General features: G+C 38.0%; 2 long non-coding RNA genes and 1 pseudogene across 6 annotated transcripts in view; 1 reads left to right on the forward strand and 2 right to left on the reverse strand.

Moving 5' to 3' along the window:
• Window positions 1-10433, reverse strand: part of LOC144322039 (uncharacterized) — a 45311-nt gene extending 34878 nt beyond the window's left edge. The window contains exon 1 of the long non-coding RNA XR_013387603.1: window positions 10143-10433. This is a non-coding gene — a long non-coding RNA (uncharacterized LOC144322039). The remainder of the gene's footprint in view (window positions 1-10142) is intronic.
• Window positions 2667-3144, reverse strand: LOC144322037 (non-histone chromosomal protein HMG-17 pseudogene; annotated as a pseudogene).
• LOC144322038 (uncharacterized) overlaps window positions 9109-15447 on the forward strand; it is a 46093-nt gene continuing 39754 nt past the window's right edge. For 4 of the 5 annotated variants that reach the window (XR_013387598.1, XR_013387600.1, XR_013387599.1 and 1 more), the window contains exons 1-3: window positions 10280-10364; window positions 11715-11815; window positions 14650-14745. This is a non-coding gene — a long non-coding RNA (uncharacterized LOC144322038). Of the gene's footprint in view, window positions 9324-10279; window positions 10365-11714; window positions 11816-14649; window positions 14746-15447 lie in introns of those variants that run through there. The other variant, XR_013387602.1, reaches the window with a different exon arrangement.

The raw sequence follows: 15447 nt of genomic DNA on the forward strand, positions 1-15447 counted from the left end.
CTCTAAAAAAAGGAAAAGTCTCAAATCAAAATTTAGGTTCTCATGGGAAGATCCTAGAAAGAGGACCAAAGCAAGCAGAAGGAATTAAACCATACCATGAGAATAAAAACCAATGAAATTAAAAACAGAAAAAGAATAGAGACGATCAATGAAACAAGGAGCTGGGTTTTTGATTTTGGTTTTTCAAAAAAGCAATATAATTGGCAGCCTATACAAGATAGAGAAAGAAAAAATAAAGATACAGTATCTTATATCAGGAACAAAACTGGGGATATCCAGATGCATATCAAAGGGTAATGTAAGAATATTGCTAACAACTCTACACACCTAAATTTGATAATGTAGATGAAATGGACCAATTTCTTGAAATAGATAATATGAATAGCTCTATAAATAGTAAGGAAACTGCATTAATAATTTTAAAATTCAAAAAAAGAAATCTTCAGGCCCAATGGGTTCACCAGCAAATTTTATCAGATATTTAAAGAAGTAGTAACACCAATTCTATGCAATCTCTTCCACAATATGTGGGAGTGTATTAGAATTCTCCAGAAAAATAGAACCCATAGGGTGTGTGTGTGTGTGTGTGTGTGTGTGTGTGTGTGTAGAGATGGGGAGGGTTTTATTCTAAGAAATTGGATCATGTGATTGTGGAGGCTGTCAAGTTCAAAATCTACAGGGTAGGCTGGCTATCTGAAGACCCAGGAAGAGTTAATAATGCAGTTTAAGTCCAAAGGCAACAAAATTCTACCAACAAAATTCCCCATCCTTTAAAGAAGGTCAATATCCTTCCATTAATGCCTTTAACTGCTTGAATGAGGGCTACACATATTATGGAAGGTAATCTGCTTTATTCAAAGTCTGCTGATTTCAAGGTTAATCTCATTTTTAAAATACTTCCACTGAAACATCTAGAATAATATTTGAAAAATTTCTGGGTGCTGTGGACTAGCCAAATAGACACAGGAAATTAACCATCACAAAGAAGGAACATTTTCCAATTCATTTTATAAAATTAGTATTACCCCAATGTCAAGATCAGATAAAGAAAACTATGATCAATATTATAAATTACAAATAATGACTCAAACATTTTTATAAAATATTAGCTATATAGTATTGGCAATAATGAAGAATAATTACATGTCATAACCTGAGAGATGACATGAAATTTATTCCAGGGATTCAAGATTGGTACAATACTCAAAACTCAATCAATATAATCTACTGCATAAAGAAGGAAAATCTACATGACTATATTAATCAGTGTAGAAAAAAACATTTGGTAAAATTTAATATGCACTCATGATTAAAAATTCTCAGAGATATAGTGATAGAGGAGAAACCTTTTCAACTTGTTCTCTTATCAAGAACTTATTCTTTTGATTAAGAGCTTCTACAAAAAAAAAAAAAAAAAAAAAAAAAAAAAAACCTTACAGGTAACATTATACTTAATGATGAGAAACTAAACATTTTTTCCCCTAAGATTGGGAACAAGGCAAGGATGTCTGGTCTCACCACTACTATTCAACATAGTGTTGGAAGTTATAGCCAGTTCAATAAGGCAAGAAAGGAAATAGAAGGCAAATTAGACTAGAAAGAAAGAAATAAAACTGTCACTACTGCAGATGTGTGGAGAAGTTCTTGGATTACTACATGGGTTCAGCAAGGTCTCAGGATACAAGATAAAAATACAAAAAAATCACTTAAAAGTTTTTCAAATTTCTACATGTAAGTCTAAGAAAACATGAATAGGACTATATACTGAAAACTAAATGCTAATAAAAGGAATTAAAGAAGACCCAAATAAATGGAGAGACAGTTGGATTGGAAGACTCAACATAGTAAAAACATCAACTCTCCCCAAAATGATATATAGATTTACTGCAATTTTGATCAAATCTCTGAAGGACTTTTTGTTTGTTTGTTTGTTTGTTTGTTTGTTTTTTGGTATTTTTTTCCAAGCCAAACTGTATCCAGCTTTATTAAAGATACTTTTCATAAACAATGGTATTTCAGGCAGGACATGGGCAGACGATCATTAACAGTATACAACAACTTTCAAACTCCCTTCTTCAACGGACTACCAAAATCAGAAAGCCACTATAAAACCCAATGAAGTCTTCATGTGATGCTCTGAACAGGGAAAGTTTAGAATGAGGGTTGACAGTTCACATTTAGCATGTTGTTTAACAACTTTTCACAAGCCAACCCTGACTTTCAGGAAATGAAATGAAAATGGCAGAATTATCAATCTGAAGATCCACAAGCTAAAAAAAAAAGGAACTCTTTTGAGGGACGCCATCTCAGTGGTGACACTGTAAAGTCCAGATTGCCTGACATACTGGGAACTATTTCATGGAGTCAGGTTCCAACAGGTCTCTGGGTTTAAGGGAGTCAAGTCTATGTTGAAGGTAGAGAGAGAGAAGAGGACATAAAAAAATGAATTTTAGTTTTTCCACACCACCAAGGTGGCTCATGTGTGTCAACATCAAGGAATCCCTCCTCCTGGGAGCCAAGAGGAAGTTTCTCAAAACTAGAAGGGGAAGGTGTTTTTCCCTCTTGTTATCAATCTAGCTTTGGAGATATTCTATTAGTGACATATGCCCTTCCCCCAAAACAACAATGAAGTGTTCCGTGTGCTAACAACATAGCTTAAAAAAAAGTAAAACAAAATTCTGCATTTTTATAAAACTTGCTAAAAAATAGTATTTCAAACTGTACAGTCACCAGAAGTACACAGTTATCAAAAATGCACACACTTCACTTGGCATCTCCAGCACCTTCAGCTTTCTGTGCCTGGTCTGTTTTGGCATCTCCATTTTCTGCAGGGTTATTTCCATCCTTGCCAGCATCAGCTTTCCCCTTTTTCCCTTTGGGTACCTTCTCTCCCTTCTTTGCAGGGGCCTTTCAAGGCTTGGGCTCTGGCTTTGGAGGAGCAGGTTTAGCAGATAACCTTGCAGATCTCTGTGGCTTATCCTTCACCTTGGCTTTATCTCCTTTAGCATCCCCTTCGGCCTTTCCCTTGGGCATGGTGGTGACGGCGGCGAGACATAAGCGCTGGAGGCGGGGATGAGGCGCACGCAGGCTTTGGCCGGTCCGGGGAGGCGATCTCGCCTCTTCTCCTTCACACTGCTCCTGAAGGACTTTTTGGATACATAGAAAAGATTGTTCTACTATATGTAAAGGGAAAGGAACTGGAATAGCTCAATAATTTGAAAATACTTGAAGTAACAGTGGGCAAGAACTTTCCAAAGCTAATGAAAGATACCATATCGCAAATCAATTTATCAAGCAAGATAAATGTTAACACACACAACCATACATATGCGTATCATATTCGAACTGCAAAAAGCAGACGAAGAAAATCTGGAATGAAACTAGAAAAAAAAACACCTTGCCTGGAGAGGAACAAGGATAAGAATGAACACTGGGCTCCTCATCAGAAACCATGCAAGCAAGAAGAGGATGGAGTAAAACTCCAGTCTTTTAAACTGTTGAAAGAAAAAAGTCACCAACCTAGCATTTTATATCAGCAACATTATTCTTCAAAGGTGACAGAGAAACGCAGACTTCCTCAAAATAGTAAAATCATCAAAATGAAGAACAGATTAGTGGTTGCCAGATGTTAAGATTTGGGAAAGAAAGTAGGTATGGTTATAAAAGGGCGACGTGAAAATCCTTATGGTGATGGAAATGTTCTGCACCTTGGCTGTATCAATGTTAATATCCTGGTTGCGGCATTATACTGATTTTGTAAGCTGTTACCATTGGAGAGATTGGATAAAAAATATACAAGATCTAATATTTCTTACAATAGCATGTGAATCTTCAATTATCTCAAATAAAAAATTTAATAGAAAAAAACCTCAGTCTGTTCTGGATGGTTTCCTCTTTATCCTCCTCCTGTCATAGATGCTAATAAACTCTAAGATGTAAGCAGATAGCACCCCTGTAACAGCAGGCAATAGGCTTCTACTTCTGTATCAGGCCCATCCAGGCTGGCCTCCTTCTCCAGATGTGACAGCTTGTCTTATTTCAATGGTGCTTGGAGGGGCTGCAAATGCTGACCTGGCTCCCACATAGCATCTTGGCATCTATCTGCTAACATATGCCCTCAGCCTTCTGGTAGGGATAAAACCTCTCATTCCTGCCACAATACCTACAGAGGCCAGGGGCTCCCTCAATTTACATCAGTAACTTGCTCTAGAGCCTTGGGAGAATTGAGAGCCTTCACCCACAACTTCAATTGCACACAGAACTGTGCAAACTGTCTCCACTCCCACTCCTGCCTAGATCCATTGTGCCAACAGTTCTCATCAATACTTGACAGCTGTCATATCAAAATTGCGTGGTGGGGGTGGGGGGTCGGGAAAGGGTCATTGCCCTGAGAACTGCTGTTTCCTGGTCCATTTCCTGTCTTGGTGTCTATTTTACAAACTGCATACTAGTAATGGGTTCTCTCATGTCTGCATTCACCCAGACTTAGTCTCAAGAGAAACTGGTTCTACATGGATGATGGTGAATTTTTCCATTTGCCATCAAAACTAGCAGTTTTGGATATAAGAAATAAGAATATTCTACCTTTATTATTCAGCTCCTATAATATCTTCCTTTCCCCAGTGCAATAGGCAACTGCTACCTAACTTATCTAGGCTGAAGGGAAACACGTTTGGGGAAACAAGTGAAGAGATTTAAAGAACCTAGCAAAAAGGACAAAGTACATCAATTAATTCATTGGTGGGTGGGGATTACACCAGCAAAGTACCTCTGTATTACATAAAGAGTACAAATCAGTAATACTCCCACGACACCATCCCTCCGAAAGAATGCAAGGCTTCAGCTATGAATGCTGCATATGACTTGTCTTTCAAGAATAAGCTAATCCTGCCAGGGACCTCAAGACTGAAAAGGCTCTTTGGAAATACATAGTACCATGAATGTTTTCATGTTTTGTAAAGACAAAGGAAGAAACACATAAGAAAAAAAAAAAAGAGGAAAACTTTGAACACAAAACCTGAGGGCAACTGGCCATCCATTAGCAAACCCTTATCTTAATTTTATCTTGACAATAAGTTTTCCTTTTCCTTTCTTCTGTGCTGTCCTCCAACTTCCTGATATCTTTCACTGAGCACTGAACCTCTGTTTCCATGTAGACCCTTTGTGATGCCTTTGCACTGCGCACACAAAGGTCCTTTTCAGAAGCTCCAGCAACATACTTGTTTGGTGCTAACCAGCTGCTTGCTAAGTCACCTCACATCCTGGTGCACAGAGCACTATAGATTATTAACGTTGCGAATCCCCTATAAAAGTCCAAGCCAATGTCCCTTTGGTCAAAGATTTCAAACACAAGAAAATCCTTTGTGTGAACAGGAAACTGATTTTTGTACTTACTGTTAACTAGACAAACAACTTGTAAGGGAATTGTATTTGTTCTCTTGGCAGCTCTGTTTGTATAAAGAGGCTTAACTGGAAGATTAAAACAAAATCTATCTTAAAATATTGCGCTGTAAAACCCTACACCTGTTCAGAGTTCAAAGGAACTGTGGTCTTATTACAGGTTGTATAAGCATCAGGAACATTTTGCATGGAAAATGGTTCCTAGTAACAAACCTGGAGGTCTAAGGCAAATCCTCTTCAAGACCAAGGTTTCTTGGTCTGGCAATGTGAAAAGAGAAAGCCAGTCTTAGCAGCTTCCCGAAGGAAAGCCATCTAGACTGAGAGTGTGAAACATTTTTGGAAACTTCCAAAGTACCAGTAATGAGAGGAGCTGATAAACTCTAAAGAGGAGGGGAAAGATGAAGTCAATTTTGTATTCCATGACAGAAGCCGATTTAGGATTTTGCTGATTCCAGCAATAATTATGGTGAATGATTGCTGCTTCCTAGCCTCTGTAGGGATTGCCCTTCTTTTCTTTTTTAAAGATTTTATTTATTTATTCATGAGAGACACAGAGAGAGAGAGAGTCAAAGACACAGGCAGAGGGAGAAGCAGGCTCCATGTAGGGAGCCCCATGCGGGACTCGATCCCAGGACTCCAGGATCACACCCCGGGCTGAAGGCAGCACTAAACCACTGCCCTACCCTTCTTTTCTATCAAAGATGAGTGTAGACAGAAGAATAGAAGCTAAGAAGCATAGGAGACGTTTTAGAGATGCACAAAGACTGAAGCTTCCTGAGAAATTACCCACACATAAGACAACATTAATAGAACCCAGGTGTGCAGTGGGTGATGCAGGGAGAAACCCATTCACCTGGGTGTGAAGAAAGTCATTGCTGTTTTTATTACATATGCAGTTTCGAACTAATGACCCAATGCTGCACAGGACGAATAATAGACCACCTCTTAGAGGATGGTTGGATTTATTTTTTTAACCCAGAGCAGGAAATGATTTTTCTGAGCTCTGTCTCTCTCTTGAAGCTGCTCTGGGCACTCTGCCAATGACTGCTCATCAGGCTCCTATTCTTTTTTGATCTTCTTCAATCCTTTTGCGTTATGCTCTCACTTCTTTTCTCACTTTTCTCTTTAAGTTTCCTCCTGCATATTAGGTAATAGAAGCGATCTGCATGCCCTGGTTGCCTGTTCAGAAAAGAGAAAGACTCCACTTGGGTGGATACAAAAATAAGTTGTTGGCTTAGTCCTTCAAGGTAGAGGAACACATAAAAATCTACTATAAGGTGACAGCAGATTGGGCGTACATGGGGCTCTGGGCTGATTGTGTTCTCTTTGATGAAACAACTGGTCTTTGGAAACATGAATTCTTCCTGTGGATCCTTCTTGCGTGGTTTGCAAACAGGTGAGTGTCTCAGGGGCCCAATGCCAGAGAGTCCCCAGTGACAGTTTATAAGCTTTGGTTCCCGACATAATAAGGTACTCAAGATGCTGCTAAATTAGGCTCTGGTGCTTTCACTGAAAGAGTTTTGTCTTCATCACTTTCCAGATAACTTTTTTTTACAAAGTTTCTGAAGTTTAACCCTCTTGGCAGTTTCTTGTCAGTTTTAACAGAGGCTTCACATAAGCCAGACTCAGAAGCACATTCATTACTCATTTCTCTCAAGCTCTCTTTCTCTTGGAATACCTGTTTTGCTTCTGAGTAACTAATATAGTTAACTTTTAAATCCAGTTAAAATCTCCCAAAAATAAAACTTGCAGGAGTTTAGCTTAAGTAGGTGGGATCATGGCCACTGCATGGGACATCACCTGTTGCGTGCAGTCTTCCTTATTGTTACTACAGAAGAAACTGCACTGGGTGAGCTGCTCTCCAGAAGGCACCCTCCACATATCAGCATGTTGCCCACTCTTGCATTTCCTGGTATTTCAGCAGGCAGTGGAGCAGCCAGGTTCATACTTCCATTGCACCACTTGCTACCTGTGTGACTTTGGGGATGGTTTCTTTTACCTCTCCCAGCCTTGGTTTCTGGCTTAGCGCCATGCCAAATAGTCTTATCTGGTCTTCCTCTCTGGATTTTCCCTTGGAGTCAGAGGCCATTTCCAGCTAAATCAAGAAAGACAAAGCATTGCCACGCAACTCAGAAAGAATTAATGCCTGTTCCTTGACCCTCCCTTTATAAGATTTCCTATTTCCTGTTGCAGCTGCTGAAATTAGGGGTCCATTGACATGAGTGGTTACTATTAACTCATTTCTCATCTTCCTGTGGTGTTCCACAACACTTACTTTATAGACTTGCATAATTTTGTATTTTTATTCATATGTTATATATGTTTATAAACACATATAAGCATGTATCTTTATCCATATCTTTCTATCCATATAGATATCTATAGATGGATATAGATAGAAAGTAGTTAACATGGCATGATGAAAACATAATAAATGATTTTTCTATGAATAAATGAAACTTGCTCAATGGAAACCTGACAGCATACAAGATTTTTAAAACTAAGATGGTCATGCCTGGACGCAGAAATGAATGGCTTAGCAAAATAGTTTGCAATGCCAAAATCGCACACCAAAATGACCAAATGACATTAATGAAAAGATTTAGTGTTTTGAACAGGGATGTTCCTTTGCCCATTATGTTTCCCTATCAATATCATTCAATGATGAACCCAGAGGCCCGATATTACAAGTTGCAGGACGGTAATTGTCTTTCTGGTCTGTGACACTTATCACGTGTTTCCTTCAAAGGCTATTTTTATGCAGACTCAGAAATCTTTTGTTCCTAAAGAATAGTACAACACAATCCAAGATATAAAATGATTTCACAACACTAAAAGTATAAAAACTGATAACAGTAGTGCGCTCATAGGGTCACTATGAGGATTAAATAACATCATACATAATACATACTGAGCACAAAGCCTAGTACATGGTAAGCACTCAGCAAACATTAGCTACTCTCATTTTTTACCAAAGAGCAAAAAGGCCTGCAGTCTTATACAGACTGCCACTAAACTAAAATAGATGCAACTTTGCTTATAGTTATGTATTGGTGACAAGGGTCTGCTGTTTTTTATCATTAAATCAGCAATAAATATCTGTCTTGGGAGGGATCCCTAGATGTAGGGCCTGAGTCAGGGAATTGGGTATCTGAATTACCAGGGGAATACTTTTCAGGAGAAACATGTCAAGGGATGAGGAAAGTGAGATAGGGAGGAGGTAAAAGCAGAGCAAGGATATGGTCTCAAGTCTAGTCTTGCCTCCACAGGGAGGCTCTGAAGTTTAAATCACATCAGAGTAGTTGCCCCATGAGGCAAAGGGGCTGGCCTTTTGTGTCCTAGTATCCATTAGTTATTTGCTGAGGACCACATCTCCTCCCCCTCACAGGAAAATGGGGCATGATCTGTAGAACAATATAGCCTCCTTTCATTTAGTGCAATTCTCCAGGAAAGGGGAGGCATCTGTGAGCTGTTAGTGGTTGAGGCATGGGTACAACACCCAAGTATGGTAGGTTAATTATAAAAATTATCTTTTTGTTTATGATAAATTATTTTCCTTCATGTCCATGCTCCTTTCAATATGACTTTGCAGCTCTTTACCCTTTTTATCTGGATTGGCTTTATGATATATTTTGACCAACAAAATATAATGGAAATGACACTGTGCTAGTTCTAATCTTAGGGCTGAAGAAGCTTGGTAAGCTTCCACATGCTCTCTTGGAATTCTGATGCCACCCCATGAACAAGTCTCTGATGGTCTGCTAAATGATAAAAGACACTGCTCCATACAATAGCCTGCCAACTAATCACAGGACATGTGAGTGGAGCAATCAGCTCACAATCAACACCCAAGCTGAAAACAGACACTTGAGTGGATCCAGCTGAGATCAGTCAAGCTTGGACAGATCAACAGAACTTCCCAGGTGACTGGAAGGCTTTGTAGCAAGAGTAAATGGTTGTTGTTTTAAGCTATAACCTTCAGGGCAGGGAGTTTTAAAGACAATAATAAATAACTGATACACTCAACAGAGGGAACCTGAACAGAAATATGGACTTAATGCAGGTGATTGAGCATTCTCAAGTAATAATTCCTATAATTATGCTTGAAACTGATTTTCTAAGGGGACTTTTTAAAGGAATAATTGGTTCTGTGACTTTTTAGAATAATGTGAAAACCTAATCTGTCATAATCAGGCACATTCTTCTCTATAAACATCAAATTCAACCCTACAGTCTAGTTTAATTCCTGTCTAGCCTGAAGGATACCTTCCAGACTTGAAATCAGCTTTTGTCTAAGGACACTGATTTCACCTTGGTCATTAAAGAAGTCCACATGAGGCATACTCAAAGAATTTTAGCATGGGAGGACTGGTTCCCTCCTTTTTTATTTGTCTGATTTGGCAAATAACCTGTCTGAATCCATTTTCCTATTTGCTAAATGAGGATAATATTCCATATCTATGGAAAGAATGTGTCAAGATGTGCAAATGAAATATCAGTGTGAAAGTCTAGACAAAGTGCAGAGTTCCACAAACAGAAGTTAATTCAAGGGGATCTAATCTGTATAACCTCCCCAGAAACTCTGAAATGAAAGGATAAATAGCCAGAAGTCTTTGTTTTATAAGGATCTTGAAACTTCTTTAGATAAATGTGCAGTTAATTTTGAAAGACATTTTCTAAATTTGAGCCTTGGTGGTTATATTCTCTAAATAGTGATATACAGTAGATCTCTAAATTCTCACCCTAAGAAGAAAGACATTTAAGATGTGCCTCAGTAAGGGACTCTGGTTGATCACGATCAGGGAAGAGCCAAAGAGGTGAAGACCAAAATAATTCTGACCTAACTTTGAGACATATGTTCTAAATTCTTCAACAGAATCAATGGAACAATAAAATAATGGAAAATCCTGGCTACATATTGAAGCCCTAAACAAAGATTTGGCTTTCCAGTTCAAGTTGGCTAAGTACTAGATTTACTCTCATTTTTTTAAAAATCCCATTAAAATGACAGAAAATATATACAAAAGAGGAAATCTTAGAGTGGTAAATTTGAAAGAGATACCTCAACTGTATTTCTGAAGATACTCAGCAATTCAGATCAAATTGAAAGCAAAACCTGAGAACTAAGGAAGTCACAATCTCATAGAGAAGCAAGAGAATGTCAAATACAGTGTGTTTTCCCAACTGTGCCCCAAAATAATCCAAAGAGCAGCAACAGTGGGAACTAGGGGAAAGAGCAGGATGATGGCAGTTGGTGAGGTGACTAATTAAGAATGACGAAACATTTACATCAGTATCCACCCACATCCCTGTCGTCATAAAGGGAGTGGTTACTTTTTAGAGCTACAGACTCTTGATTGGTCTACAGATTCAAGTTGAGGCATAAGAAATTCCAGAGTAGCTGAGGCTGGAGAAGCAGAGCAATGCTACAGGCAGCCTGTGGTTACTGGACAGACCAGGACTCCTGGCAATATGGTCCCACACATGCTTCCCCGACCTGCCCATGTAAACTGCTGGTGCCAGGCTCCTGTAATCAGAATCTGTTTCAGTGTTACAGGAGCAGTGATTTTAATTCTGGCAAGGATTCACATCCACAGCTGGGAACAGACAATCTGAATGTCTACATATTTGAGGAAGGCCAAAAGAAAAGACATTTCTTTTAGAAATTAGAAATTTCCAAAATCAACAGGCAGAAGGAAGAGACCCCAGGGAAAATGATGGAGTCACAGCAAATTCAACTATAAAATTAGATAAACATAGGGAATTAAACTGCCAAGTAAACATAATTAATTTCTTCAAGTTGGTGGGAAGGAATATTGTGTTCAAAAGGAAAGAATAGATTCCAGTGAAAAGGATAGAGATCTCTGAAAATATGATCAAAATATGATGGTCCAAATAGCAAAACATACACAGCTGGAGAGTCAAAAATCAGCAGAAGATAGAGACAAGTAATTCCCCTACCATGTAGTGTGGAAAGATATAGAGGTGGACAATGTGAAAGTAAACCTAAGAAACATCAGGAAGAAGAGATCTGAGAGAAGAGTCATCCAGTTAGCAGCAATCCTAAAAACCAACCCAGAAGAGTAAGAATGAAGGGGAGGAAAGAATAAAAATATTAATAGCAAAGTACTTATAAGATCTTTAGATGAAAAGCTCCAAATTAAAACAACAACAACAAAACACACAAGGCTCAACCTGGTCAAATTTCAGAACCTAGACAATAAAGAGACCATTAATGAAGAGTCACCTCAAAGAGACAGAGTGTACCAATAAGAAAACAGATTCAGATTAACACTGAACTTGTCTGAAAATAGGGTTGCTGGAAAACAAAGAAACTATATCATCACAATTCTGAAAGCCAACTGAACCTAGAATTCCATACCCAGCCCAATTCTCATGGGAAGGTAGGAACCAGGTAAATATTTGAGAAGCATGTACTTGTATCCTTATTCAGAAACGGTACCATTGAAAATACCCTTTCTAAAAGAATATCTGAATATCACAATGAAGGAGCTTCATTTAATACATGTAGAGAGAACACTATCCTTAATAGTAAAAGAACATATATTCTTTTTATGTTCCATGGAATATTTTCAAAAATTGGTCATGTATTAAGGTGATATATACACATATACACAAATACTCGATACATTTCAAAATGGAGAATCTATTTCAGCTACATTTTTCTAACCCTGATGCATAGTAAATGAACAACAAAAGGAAAAAAAAAATAAGTAACTATAATAAGTCCTGAGAAAATCCCAAGTAAAAACCAAAAATATAAACAGCTCAGAGCTAAATGACAAGGAGAACTGACCTACAGGTTGTGGCCAAAGCAATATGCAGGAGAACAGAGACTGAAAAACAGTTATGACAACATTAAAATTGAAAATAAGTTATCTAAGTTTCACATTAAGAAACTTATTAGAGGAAAAATACAAATAAATTAGCAATACAAGAAGATAGTTATAAAACAGAATACCAAAAATTAGTAAAGTCTTGATTAGTGAAACAAATCAGTGTTGTCTTTTTGAAGGGAAAATTAGTGAAACCTCCAGCAAATATAAAAATGGGTAAGATGTCAATATCTGAGAACTAGAAAAATAGGCACAGATGAATGACAAGGATCTTATAAACTAAGAGCCTTGAAATGTATTTTGAAGCCATGGGAGAGTCACTATAGGGATTCATAAGGAAAGGAATGACATGGTCAGATTTACAGGGTTTTTTAAAAATTGATTTATTTGAGAGAGATAGAGAGAGAAGCACAGGGAGAAGCAGGCTCCATGCAGTGAGCCCGATGTGGGACTCCATCCCGGGACTCCAGGACCACACCCTGAGCCCAAGGCAGGCACTAAACTGCTGAGCCACCCAGCGATCCCCAGATTTAGTTTGGAAAGAAATCTCTCTTACAACAATATGGAAAGAAGATAGGAAAATGAAGTCAGAAATACCAGCAAATGGCTTTCGCAGGAACCTGAATAGAACAGTGACAGTAGGGATAGAAAGTAGAGAGGGAGTCAAAAAAGATTCAAAAATGAATAAAATATAGGTTTTGATGACTAACGGGATGGTAAATATCAAGGAGAAAGGAGAAGCAAGTTTGCAGGTAAAAATGAGGATTTCATGTTTGGACGTGTTGAAATTGAAGTCATCCAGGCAGAGATGGACTGTCAAATATTCAGATATACAGCTTGGAGGAGGTTTCAATAGATAAACAAATATGGTTTAATCTAGGTCCAAGATTAACTAGTTGTGGGTCTAAGAATAGATGTGATGCCAATTCTGCGCAGTCTGTAGTGTTAGACTGAAGACACACGCTTGAAAGGACTATGCGAAGCCAAATCAGAAATGAGCACCAGGAGAAATCAGCCATGTATGCCATGCCATGGACACAGGAGAAAGGTGTGGTGGCAGGCACATAATACATCTAATCACCCTGTTACAAGTAGTAACTGACATCATGAGTGAAGTTGAATTGGCCTCCAGGCAGCATGTAGCATGAGAATGGTGGTTAAGAAAAATCTAACTGGTCACCAATAGTTAAGGAATAATAGAAGAAGGCCTTTAAACAGGTTAGGAAGTTTTATCAACCATTTTATTAATGCATTTTTAAGCATTTCACCCTTATTTCAAGGGGCCAAAGGAACTGCAGGAGTTTGTGCCTGTAAATTAATGAGCTGATCTGAAAGCTGCATCTACCAATTGACTTCCCTGCTTTAAGAATTTGAGCTGGAAAAGTTGTTAATAACTGTGCTGGGGTTTGTCCTCATTTTTGTTAATAAAGAATCCCTATCTATTGCCTTATGCCTTTTTTCTAAGCCTTGTATAGTTTAGATCCCATAACTACAGCCCTAGATGAATTTCCAGAACAAATGCTTTCTTTGGCTTATACTTCATTGATTTTTTTTCCCCCTACATCCACTAAAGACAGAAATAGCCTACTATCCTTATTAAATTTAAATTAGTTTAAAAATTGATGTGCAAACGTTTGAATTCTTAAGGATGAGATGGCCCAAATTAGAAGTGGTAGAAAACTTTCATAAATATCCTAGAACACAAAGTTGAACTGATCATTACGGTATTCTGGAACCTTAATATGTTTTTCACTAATGAGGAAATATTTTTATTGCATTATGCTGTCATGGGGAAAACCCTATACCAGAAGTAAGAATAGATGGATTTTATTCTGTAGCATATAAACAACTGCTATGAAACTTTGAATTAGTTAACTGGTTGCTGGATAACCAGCTCATCCCCACATGCCTCAGACTTTCCCAGTTTTAGCACCAAAAACATTGCAGCTTAGGGCAAATCATGATGGCTGGTCAGTTACCATATTAGCTGCTATCTCTCAACCTTAATCTCTTCATTTATAAAATGTGATGGCTAGAACGAATGACCTATTAAGTCTGTTAAGTCTAAAATTCTAAAAACAAGTAAATTATATACACAAAAAAAGATGGCTGCTTGCACATTAACAGTCTTCCCTGCAGCAAAGGACAAGCTATTCAAATATACTGCCTCTGCTATATAACACATTTTAAACCACTGAGATTCAATTCAACAAGATTATATAAATGAGTTACATCTTCACTATCAAACAGAATAGAATTAACAGTTTTCCAGAATCTAAAGCTTAGGAGAAACCAGGAGATGTGGAAGCAAGGGGCAATGCTTTTGAGATGAAGGGGCTTCCACTTCACAGTCCTGGCCCAGCCAACATCAGATTTCTTTTCTTTCATTCAGTGGTCATCAGCAACAAAGGTCCTGAAGAGAGATCAGTCTCCAAAGAGAATGAAAGCGGGGCTTTGTGAAGCCATGAATACAAGATGCAGTGACCTGGTTAGTATAGGGCTGGTCAAATAAAAGGGAAGTTTTCTCTAGCTACCACCAAGAGGTTGCTTACCTCTACAACTGCCAGCATTGAGTCACTCAGAAGGATAGCAGGTCCAAAAAAGTGTAGGTGGTTGTTTCCCTGCCCCCCTTCCCATGAACAACCACTTTCAGACAATTCTGTTCTTCTGAGACAAAGCAATTCTCAGTTGCACCATCTGAGTTTCACTAGCATCATCAATCTGGGAGGATTTTACAGCACCAAAAGAAAATTGACCTGTTCCTTTCCAATAGTTTACCAAATCTTCAAAAGCTTTCTATAGAAGAAATAATAACAAAGTAAAACTAAATACCATGCATTAAGATTCTGTGGTTCATGCTGCACAGCCACTGACTTGTTGAGTTAGCTTAATAATGGACAGTTGAGTCAGATGTTCTTACATGAACATCTCTAGCAGCAAAACAAAAACGATAAGGTCTCATTGAGACTCTCAATTTTGGTGAATGTACCTTTAAAAGAATGGGAGATGGATTCAGAGATGCCTCTAATTCCAGGAAGAGATAAACATAATTTAATAATTAGGTTGCAGGAAATATAAATTTTAGCACACAGAAGACAAAAGTTAACAGTAATTTTTTCCCACTGAGAATGATATAGAAAGTGGATTGATAATTTTCTCTACTTATAAAAATAGCCTCCAACATCCCACA

The sequence above is a fragment of the Canis aureus genome, chromosome 10 (assembly GCF_053574225.1).
Source record: "Canis aureus isolate CA01 chromosome 10, VMU_Caureus_v.1.0, whole genome shotgun sequence".
Taxonomy (NCBI): Eukaryota; Metazoa; Chordata; class Mammalia; order Carnivora; family Canidae; genus Canis; species Canis aureus.